The 10,532-nt window shown below is 40.7% G+C and overlaps 1 pseudogene; it reads left to right on the top strand.

Annotated features, from left to right (window-relative positions):
* The first annotated feature begins 5,164 nt into the window (after positions 1–5,164).
* On the top strand, positions 5,165–7,911 carry LOC110306999 (annotated as a pseudogene).
* Positions 7,912–10,532: the final 2,621 nt, after the last annotated feature.

The raw sequence follows: 10,532 nt of genomic DNA on the forward strand, positions 1-10,532 counted from the left end.
ATTGGGTGGAAAGACCCACCCAAAACTCACTCAAAAGTGAGTGGTAAATATCAGCCTTACACTTGGGCCATACCTCGTGGGGAAAACTCATATGAAAGGCGTGGAAGAAGGTAATGCTTGGCTCTGGTCTGCTCCCCCTCACTCTCACTGGAACTTTGTTTCATTGACAACAGAGTCTACTGCTTTGGGATGTACACCAAACCCTCCGAGTATCTAAACTTATGAGCTGAACAACTGCTAGATTCATGAGCTTTCCACTGGAAGGCAGTCATTTTGGAATAACCTGTAAGCCATTATAAACCACATTATATATGTATATATAATAACATATAGAGATTGATAATATAAACATACATATAATTATATTATATATACTATACTGTATATATAATATATACTTTATTTAATATAATGCATATAATAAATTAATTATTAGAATTATCATACTAATTGTATTGTTATATTAATATCTTATATTATAGATAATTATATTATACTATGATTATATATATATACACACACACACAAACACACACACACATACGCACACACACATATATATATTCTGGTTCTCCCAAACCAGATTTGAAGAAGATATATTAACTGTGCAAACGACCTAAATTTTGCATGGATCATTCTGTCATTTTTTATTTTGAACTTTTGGTCTAGAGTTTTGAGTTTTCAAATGTGCAATCACTTTCTTTTTATTTAATAGATATTTTCTTTATTTACATTTCAGATGTTATCCCCATTCCTGTTTTCCCCTCTTAAAACAGCCTATCCCCTCCCTCTTCCCCCTGCTCACCAATCTACCCACTCCTTATCTCTAGCCCTGGAATACCCCTGTACTGGGGCATAGAACCTTCACAGGAACAAAGGCCTCTCCTCCCATTGATGAACAACTATGCTATCCTCTGCTACATATGCAGCTGGAGCTATGAGTCCCTCATTGTGTTTTCTTTGTTTGGTAGTTTCGTCCCTGGGAGCTCTGGGGTTACTGGTCAGTTCGTATTGTTTTTCCTCCTAGGGGGCTGCAAACCCCTTCAGCTCTTTGGGTACTTTCTCTAGCTCCTTCATTGGAGACCCTGTGACGTCCAATGGATGGCTGTGACATCCACTTCTGTGTTGCTCAGGCACTGGCAGAGCCTCTCAGGAGACAGCTTTATCAGGCTCCTGTCAACAAGCTCTTGTTGGTATCCACAATGGTGTCTAGGTTTGATGGTTGTGTATGGGATAGATCCCAGGGTGGTACAGTCTCTGGATGGTCCTTCCTTCAGTCTCTGCTCCACACTTTGTCTCTGTAACTCCTTCCATGGTTATTTTATTCCCCCTTCTAAGAAAGATCAAAGTATCCACACTTTGGTCTTCCTTCTTCTTGAGTTTCATGTATTTTGTGAATTGTATCTTGGATATTCTGAGCTTCTGGGCTAATACACACTTATCAATGAGTATATATCATGACTGTTCTTTTGTTATTGGGTTACCTCACTGAGGATGATATCCTCCAGATCCATCCATTTGCCTAAAAAGTTCATAAATTCATTGTTTTTAATAGCTGCATCATCCTTAGTCATCAGGGAAATGCAAATCAAAACAACCCTGAGATTCTGCCTCACACCAGTCAGAATGGATAAGATCAAAAACTCAGTTGACAGCAGATGTGGGGAGGATGTGGAGAAAGAGGAACACTCCTCCATTGCTAGTGGGATGACAAGCTGGTACAACCACTCTGGAAATCAGTTTGGCGGTTCCTCTGAAAATTGGCCATAGTACTACTAGAGGATCCAGCAATACACTCCTGGGCATATTCCCAGAAGATGCTCCAACATGTAATAAGGACACATGCTCACTATGTTCATAGCAGCCTTATTTATAATAGCCAGAAGCTGGAAAGAACCCAGATGTCCCTCAGCAAAGGAATGAATACAGAAAACATGGTTTATTTACACAATGGACTATTATGCAGCTATTAAAAACAGTGAAACATTTTCAATCTTTGGATAATGCCATGCTTGGATTACTGTTTTTCTATTATAAAATTTTCTTTTTTTTTTTTTCATTTTTTTAGAGACTTGGTGGGCTGTTTTTATTAGGGAAACATGGATCTAGATTGTTGATGATGGGATGGCCCTATTCCAATGTTCTCATGACCTAGGCAGGGTCATGGTCTTCTGCTGTATTCTAGAACTTATACAGTATTGACAGTATTTATTATTTAAATGTTTAGGAGAACTAATCAGTGAAATGCTCCAAGCAAATTACTTTACAGCACACACTAATTGTCCTTAAGCAGGTGTAAGGTGATTCAGGACATGTAACTTTCTTGAATAAATTGAAGCTATCTGTGTCTTTTGAGGACTTTTTCCATTTCAACTAAACTGTTAAATTTATGAGCAGAAAACTTTCAATTATATTCCATTATTATCTTTTTGATTTGCAGAGTCTTCAATGATGTCTTCTTATCATTCCTGATATTAATAATTCATGTCCTCTTTCTCCTTTCCTAATCAGTGTGAGTGGCCTTTGGGTTAATTTGAGTCTCTCTCCTATCTTTACCTCTGTCTCTGTCTTATTCTTATTTCAGTGTTTTCTGCTCTGACTATATTTTCTTCTTACTTTTTACTCTTGTTCACATTTTCTTTTACTTTCCATGTTCTTATAGAGATATATTACTTATGTGACATATTCTTGCCAACTAATATAACCATCCTCTGCTGTAATTTAACTGAAAGTGCTTTTAAACTGCATCTTCCAAAATTGATGTTATGGAGCTATTTTTGTCACATATTAAATATTTTCTAACTGCACATACAACTGTACATGCATTACTTAAAACTGCATTGTTTTGCATTGTATCTGATTTGCTAACTATTTAGACATTTTCCACATATTGTTTCTTATCAATTTCTAGTATAATTATTATTGTTAGGTACACATCTTGTGCATATAGTTTCATTTTCTAGTGCCCAAGGCTTGCTACCTGATTCAGAATATGTTTATTCTTCTTGAATATTCCCTACAAAGTTACAAATTAAAAATTCTACAATTTCTGTGGCTTCTTGAACATTGTCCAGTTGGTTAAAGGCATGACTTGACTTTTCAACATCTCTTTGATTTTCTATTAATTATTCTGTAATTATTGTAAAGAATATTGGAGTCCCCAGCCATACCTGTGAGTTTTAACTCCCGTGACCTATTCAGTTTTATGCATTTGTGAGATATGTCTAACATTAGATTTATATACACATAGAAACTATGGGTTCATAGTGTTGGCTCATTTGTTTAAAAAGAATCTTTACTTTTAAGATATAAATCTAATTTTCTAAATATTCTGCACCCTTTATCCTTTTAATGTATGTTACTAGGAATATTTTCAAGATTTGTTTCTCTATTTCTTCTCTTTGGACATTATAATATTGTATGCATATTTGTATGTGGTATATGCATGTACATGTTTATATTTATGTGTGCATGTACCGTGTGTCTGTATGTGTGTGTGCACATCTATGTATGTATGCCATTTTTTAAAAAATTGTAATTTTTAAAGTCTGATTTGTCTGAACACACATTTATGTACTACCACATGTATGTAGAACTGTGAAGATCAAAAGAAAGCATCACATCTCCTGAGAATGGAGATACATACAGTGTGAGCCATTATATGAATGGTGAGAATAGAACCAAGACCTTATGGAAGAGCAACCAGTGCTCTTGACCACTGATTCATCTCTCCAGTCTGAGTAATTATTTCTTGAGAAAACCATTATCAAAAAAGATAAGGAAGTACACTTCATACTCATCAAAGGAAATAATCTACCAAGATAAACTCTCAATTCTGAACATCTATGCTCCAAATACAAGGGTACCCACATTCATGTAAGAAACTTTACTAAATCTCAAAGCACACCTTGTACGTCACACAATAATAGTGGGAGACTTCAACACACCACTTTCACCAATGGACAGATCATGGAAGTAGAAACTAAACAGAAATGCAGTGAAACTAATAGAAGTTATGAATCAAATGGATTTAACAGATATCTATAGAACATTTCATCCTAAAACAAAAGAATATACCTTCTCCTCAGCACCATATGGTACCTTCTCCAAAATTGACCACATAATTGGACACAAAGCAGGCTTCAACAGATATAAGAAGCTTAAAGTAATGCCATGCATCTTATCAGATCACCACAGGCTAAAGCTGGTCTTTAATGGTGAAACAAAACAAAACAAAACAAAAACAAAAACAAAAACAAACAAAAAACCAAAACAAAAACAAAAAACAAAAACAAACAAACAAAAAAACAAAGCCCCAGAAATCCCACATACACATGGAAGGTGAACAAAGCTCTAGTTGATGATACCTTGGTCAAGAAGCAATAAAGAAAAAAAATAAATACTTTTTAGAATTTAATGAAAATAAAGGCACAACATACCCAAACTTATGACACACAATGAAAGCAGTGCTAAGAGGAAAACTCATAGCTCTGAGTGCCTCTAGAAAGAAACTACAGAGAGCATACACTAGCAGCTTGACAGCACATCTGAAAGCTCTAAAACAAAAAGAAGCAAATACACCAAAGAGGAGTAGATGGCAGGAAACAAATTCAGGACTGAAATCAACAAAGTAGAAACAAAAAGAATTATACAAAGAATCAACCAAAGGAGGAGATGGTTCTTTGAGAAAGTCAACAAGATAAATAAACCCTTATCTAGACTTGCCAGAGGTCACAGAATATCAAAATTAACAAAATCAGAAATGAAAAAGGAGACATAACACCAGAAAAATGAGGAAATTAAAAAAAAAAACCAAAAAACAAAAACTCATCAATCCTTGAAATGGACAATTTTCTAGACAGATACTAAAAGATCTTGACCAAATTATTTAAGCCCCTAGATCTGTGTCCAAAATAGCCCCATTGTTCCAGGATGCCAGGTGTTGCCAGTAGTTTGTGGTTTTTCTTTCTATAGCCCAATGCCAGGTGTTTGCGGTTTTTGTGTCTTTATAAACCCCTTACCCCTTGAGCTCATCATCGACTATCCCTGCTTGGGATATGAGTTGTCCCCAGTGCACTGGTCTTTCTCGATTAAACCTCGTGTAGTTTGCATCAAGAGTGTTTCTCGTGAGTTATTTGGGGTGTTGCCTCTCCTGAGTCAGAACATGGGGGAGTCCTCACACTGTGGATCTTTCATTTGGTGCATTGGCCAGGAAACACCATCACCCCTCACACCCAAGAATCGACTTGGAGGTACGGGGATCCCCTCTGGAATGTGTGTGTGCCAACGAGTGTCTCTGTTCTTAGGGTCTGTTTTCTGTTTTGTGTGCATGCCTTCCAGTGTCTCTATTCTGAGTATCTGTTTTCTGTTTTCTGAAATGAACGTGCACTTGTTGTGTTGGTTTGTTTATCTGTGTCTTGTCTGGGATAGTGTGACCACCCTCGTCTCTGAAAACCCAACTGGAGGTGAGCTGAAACAGTTTCTGTGTGCCTGCGAAGTTTGGAAGTTTCTGTTTGCAGTCGTGATGTCTCATGGGAGATGGAGACCCAAGTCTTGAGGTGAGACCTGGAGTGTGATCGGCAGACATGCTAGGATCACCGACTGCCACTCTGGGGGATGCCTCTGAGCAAGGGGAAGAACTCCAGGAGTCTGACTGGGACAGGGGTGAGGACTCAGTAGTCTTCCTGGATTGGAAGGACTACATACCAGCCTGATCTTCTGTATCCTTGGATTGGTTTTATGTATTTGTGAGTCTTTGTGTGTGTATCTCTTGTGTCTGTTTTGTGTTTTTCGTGACTTGGACAATGGGACAGACTGTGACAACCCCCTTAAGTTTGACATTAGATCACTGGACTGAAGTTAGGTTGAGGGCCCACAACCTTTCAGTGGAAATCAAGAAGGGACCTTGGCAGACATTTTGTGTTTTCAAGTGGCCAACATTTAACATGGGCTGGCCACCAGAGGGGACTTTTGACTTGACTGTAATCTTTGAAGTTAAAGCCCTTGTCTTTCAGGATGAACCTGGGTCCCACCTGGACCAGCAGCCCTACCTAACTGTGTGGCAAGACCTCATCCAGAATCCACCCCCATGTGTCAAACTGTGGATCCTGTAGCAGAAGCCAGGATCCCAAGCCCTGGCTCTCCACAGACCAAAAGTGAAACCAAAGGTTCCTCCCAAAATGAAGCCTTCGCCTTGGCCCTCAGCTCCCCCGAAGATCTATCCCGAGATCTAGGGGCCTTCTGAGTTACCAGAATCTCCTCCTCTTCCCTATCCCTTGCCCCCCTCTGGTTTCTGTGCCTCCATGACATCTAGAGGCCCCTGGGGCCAGTGGCTGCACAGTCGGAGGACCAGAAGCTAGGGCCCGAAGCCGGTGTGCACAGTGTCCTTCTGCAGATGAGGTTCCTGACACCATGTCTGCCTTTCCTTTGCGCAGTGGAGCTACCTGCAGACCCTCACTCAGCTGATCTCTATAACTAGAAATCTAACCATTCTACTTTTTCAGAAAATCTGGCTGGACTAACCAGCCTGGTAGAATCATTAATGTTCTCTCATCAGCCCACTTGAGATGATTGCCAATAGCTTTTGTAGTTTTTTTTTTTTCCACCATGGAAGAGAAGAATTCTCTTAGAGACTCGGAAGAACGTCCCAGGGACTAATGGGGCCCCGACCAATTTGCCCAACAAGATAAACGCAAGGTTCCCTCTTGATAGACCCGACTGGGACTACAACAGGGCTCAAGGTAGGGAGAGGTTGATAGTTTACCGCCAGGCTCTGGAGGTAGGTCTCAAGGGAGCAGCAAGACACCCCGCCAATTTGGCAAAGGTAAGAGAAGTCATGCAGGGGCCAACTGAGCCCCTGTCTGTTTTCCTAGAGAGGTTAATGAAGACTTACAGATGCTACACTCCCTTTGACCCGACCTCTGAGGGTCAACAAACCACAGTAGCTATGGCTTTTATAGGACATTCAGCATCAGACATTAAAAGAAAGTTACAGAGACTGGAAGGGTTACATGCCATGGCTTTACAGGATTTAGTTAGAGAGGCAGAGGAAGAAAAGAAAAAGAGGGAAAAACATGAGGAAGAAGAAAGGGAAAATAGGAGAGATCGAAGACAGGAGAGAAACTTAAGCAGGATTCTGGCCGCAGTAGTAGGAGAGTGTGAGGGAAGAGGTAGATCTGAAAATAAACAGACAGGGTACTTGGGCAACAGGGAATCTAGACCTCAGAACACTTTGGAAAAAGACCAATGTGCTAACTGCAAAGAAAAAGGACACTGGGCGTGAGAATGCCCTAAGAAGGGGAAAGCCCCTAAAGTCCTGGCTCTAGAGAATGATGATTAGGGGAGATAGGGCTTGGACCCCCTCCCCGAGCCTAGGGTAACTCTGACTGTGGAGGGGACCCCTATGGACTTTCTAGTAGACACCGGGGCAGAACACTCTGTGTTGAAAGAACCATTGGGAAAACTCAAAAGCAAAAACAGAAACAAAAAAACATAGTAATTGGAGCCACAAGCCAGAAACAATACCCTTGGACCACTGCACGTACTATATAGACTTAGGCAAAGGACAAGTGAGTCACTCTTTCTTGGTCATCCCTGAGTGTCCCACACTGCTTCTGGGGAGAGACCTTTTGACTAAACTGAAGGCCCAGATTAGATTCACTCAAAAAGAGAGTAAGTTGGCAATGTCCTGCCTCCATGATCCTGGCCCTACAACTTGAGGAAGAATATCGCCTGCATGAATGTGCGAAGCAAGCAGAGGGGGCAGACCTAAGAGACTGGCTGAATGCCTTCCCTAGGGCATGGGCAGAGATGGGGGGGGATGGGAATGGCTGTCAGAATAACCCCTGTGGTTGTGGGACTGAAAACAGATGCTACACCTATAGGAATACAGCAATATCCAATGAGCCATGAGGTTAGGGATGGAATTAGGCCACATATCCAGAGACTATTACAACAAGGTATTTTGGTGCCTTGTCAGTCGCCCTGGAATACCCCTCGGTTGCTGGTAAAGAAACCTGGCACAAGTGACTATCAACCTGTCCAAGATCTGAGAGAGGTCAACAAAAGGTTCCCAGACATTCACCCAATTATTCCTAATCCCTATAACCTCCTCAGATTGCTCTCCCTAGAACGAAATGGTATACAGTACTTGATTTAAAAGATGCTTTCTTCTGCTTAAAGTTACATCCCTCCAGTCAGCCTATATTCGCCTTTGAGTAGAGAGACACTCCTCAGGATGGGAAGCAGTGGCAGATGGAGGCTAGAAAAAAGACTGTCTCAGATAAAAAGAAACTGCCAATGTCATGGTCAAGAAGATACTGGAGGAATTTTTTCCACAATTCGGGAATCCCAAGGTAATAGGATCCAACAACAGACCCTCCTTTGTTTCCCAGGTAAGTCAGGGACTGGCCACCCAACTGGGGATTAATTGGAAATTACATTGTGCTTATAAACTCCAGAGTTGAGGACAGGTAAAGAGGATGAATACAACCTTAAAATAGACCTTAACAAAATTGTCCATAGAGACTGGCAGAAATGACTGGATAGCTCTCCTTCCCTTCGCCTTGTTCCTTGTCAGGAACACCCTGGGAAAGCTTAAGCTCACTCCCTATGAAATCCTTTATGGGGGGCCTCCCCCACTCACCGAGGCGAGGGAGGTTGTTATATTTTAACCCTAGTCCTTCATTGTTTGCACATATGAAAGCCCTAGAAGCGGTCAGAAATACAGCCTGGGAGGAGCTCAAATGAATTTGGTAGTATTTGGCTTATGAACCAGGAGATTTGACAGTGCCATACCAGTTCCAGGTGGGAAATGCAGTTCTTGTCTGATGACATCGGGCTGGAAATCTAGAGCCTCATTGGAAGGGCTGCTGACCACCCCCACTGCTGTTAAAGTAGAAGGCATCTCTGCTTGGATCCATGCCTCCCATGTGAAGTGAGCTCCTGAGCAACCCCAAGATGATTGGAAATTGGAAAAAAGAGTGACAACCTGCATCAGCCCATGACTCTCACTTGGCAGGTACTATCCCCATCAGGGAGAATACTTTTTGACACTTCAAAAATGGAACCCCTGGGGGCGTGGTGGCCGAAGGCCTCTTTAATAACCACCCTCATTTCCGCTTTGATTGGGGCCTTTTTGCTGCTAACGTTTGGCCCGCTGATTCTTAATAGGTTAGTGACTTTGTAAGAGAAAGGATTAGTGCAGTCCAGCTGTTGGTGCTGAGACAACAGTGCCAGTCTCTGCAGAACCTTGAAGAAGAGATTGAAGTGTAGTTCTAAGATTAGAACTAGTAACTAGAAGAAGTGGGAAATAAAAGATCCTGACAGAGAATAAAAAATTATTTAAGCCCCTAGACCTGTGTCCAAAATAGCCCCATTGTTCCAGGATACCAGGTGTTTGTGGGTTTTGCCAGGTGTTTGCGGTTTTTGTGTCTTTATAAACCCCTTACCCCTTGAGATCGTTGTCGACTCCTCTACCCCTGCATGGGATATGAGTTGTTCCCAGTCTTTCCTGAATAAGCCTCTTGCCGTTTGCATCAAGATCATTTCTCGTGAGTGATTTGGGGTGTCACCTCTCCCAAGTCAGAACATGGGGGAGTCCTCACACTGTGGGTCTTTCAATACCAGGTATCAAAATTAAATCAGGATCAGATAAACCATCCAAACAGTCCCATAACCCATGACGAAATAGCAAGAGTCATTAAAACTCTCCCAACCAAAAAAAGCACAGGGCCAGTTAGGTTTAGTGCAGAATTCTATCAGACATTCAAAGAAAACCTAATATGAATACTTTTCAAACTATTCCACAAAATAGGAGCAGAAGGAATACTACCAAATTCATTCTATGAAGCCACAATTATGCTGATAGCTAAACCAAAGACCCAACAAAGAAATTGTACTTCAGACCAATTTCCCTTATGAACATCAATGCAAAAATACTAAAAAAAAAAAAAGATCGCAAACTGAGTCATCAAAACATGATTCAGTAGGCTTCATCCCAGGCATGCAGGGACAGTTCTATATATTGAAGTCCATCAATGTAACCCACTATATAAAGAAATTCAACGAAAAAAATCACATGAACATCTCATTTGATGCTGAGAAAGCTTTGACAAAATTCAACACCCCTTCATGGTAAAAGTCTTGTGAAGATCAGAAATTCAAGACCCATACATAAACTTAGTAAAATCAATATACAGAAAAGTAGTACTCAACATCAAACTATATGAAGAGAAACTTGAAGCAATCCCTCTAAAATCAAGGACCAGACAAGGCTGCCCACTCCCTACCTATTCAATATAGTACTCGAATTCTTAGCCAGAGCAATTAGACAAGAAAAGGACTTCAAAGGGTTACAAAATTGAAAGGAAGAAGTCAAAATATCACTACTTGCAGATGATATGATAGTATACTTAAGTGACCCCAAAAAATTCCACCAGAGAACTCCCAAACCTGATAAACAACTTCAGCAAAGTGACTGGATATAAAATTAACTTTAACAAAGTAGTAGCCTTCCTGTACTCAATGGATAA

The sequence above is a fragment of the Mus caroli genome, chromosome 2 (assembly GCF_900094665.2).
Source record: "Mus caroli chromosome 2, CAROLI_EIJ_v1.1, whole genome shotgun sequence".
Lineage (NCBI taxonomy): Eukaryota > Metazoa > Chordata > Mammalia > Rodentia > Muridae > Mus > Mus caroli.